Source organism: Petaurus breviceps, unplaced genomic scaffold (genome assembly GCF_028583685.1).
Source record: "Petaurus breviceps papuanus isolate PSGF00001 unplaced genomic scaffold, PetGlider_PUasm1.0 90515, whole genome shotgun sequence".
Taxonomy (NCBI): domain Eukaryota; kingdom Metazoa; phylum Chordata; class Mammalia; order Diprotodontia; family Petauridae; genus Petaurus; species Petaurus breviceps.
Window position 1 is genome coordinate 279,864 of NW_027187269.1, and position 1,109 is coordinate 280,972.

Genomic DNA, 1,109 nt, shown 5'->3' on the forward strand with positions numbered 1-1,109 from the left:
GAAGGAACAGAGGCACTACCTGGTAAGAACCAGAGCAGAGGGCAGGAAGACAGTCACCTGTGGTTAGAAGCAAAATAAACTTTTGAGGAGGAGAAAAAGAGAGAAAGAGACACAATTGGGTATCTTACCCTACAGGAAAATAACAGGGTAGGGGATAAAAGGGGGGATATTAGAAGGGAGGGCAGATTAGGGGAGAGGGTAGTTAGAAGTAATTTTTTTTTTTTTGCTTTTTGGAGGGGGGAAGGTAGGGCAATTGGGGTTAAGTGACTTGCCCAAGATCACATGGCTATTTTTTGTGTTAAGTGTCTGAGGCTGGATTTGAACTCAGGTCCTTCTGACTCCAGGACTAGTGCTGTATTCACTGTGCCACCTAGCCACCCCCAGAAGCAAACATTTTTGAAAAGGGATAGGGTCGCTCTTTGGTGAAGGTATTGCCACTGTAGCCGCTTGGAGTTGGCAGTCTCTGACTCTCCTCCTCCTGACTCACTGCTCTTCGCTCTCACTGAGGAATAAGTTGGTCAGGAAGCCGCTCTGCCACCATGGCATTCAAAGACACTGGCCAGACCCTTGTGGAGCCCAAAGTGGCCATTCACTGGATCCAGATCACCCTGACCAGCCGCAATGTGAAATCACTCGAGAAAGTGTATGCCGACCTAATCAGAGGAGCCAAAGAGAAAAACTTGAAAGTGAAGAGACGTGTTTGAATGCCCACCAAGATACTTTGCATCACAACTCGAAAAACTCCGTGGGGTGAAGGTTCAAAGACTTGGGATCAGTTCCAGATTAGAATCCACAAACGCCTTATTGATTTGCACAGTCCTTCTGAAATTGTTAAACAGATCACTTCTATCAGCATTGAACCAGGTGTGGAAGTTAAAGTCACCATTGCAGATGCCTAACCAATCATCTCTTTTAATAAATTGATTGCAATTATTTAAAAAAAGAAAAGGAAAAAGGATAGGGTCAAAGGAGAAAATAGAATAAGTGGGGGATGGGATAGGAGGGAGGTAAATATAGTTAGTCTTCCACAATATAACTACTATGGAAATGATTTGGGTAACTACATATGTACAACCTATATTGAATTGCTTATCTTCCCAGTGGGGGTG

General features: G+C 44.1%; 1 pseudogene; it reads left to right on the forward strand.

Annotated features, from left to right (window-relative positions):
• The first annotated feature begins 421 nt into the window (after positions 1 to 421).
• Positions 422 to 899, forward strand: LOC138142029 (small ribosomal subunit protein uS10-like; annotated as a pseudogene).
• Positions 900 to 1,109: the final 210 nt, after the last annotated feature.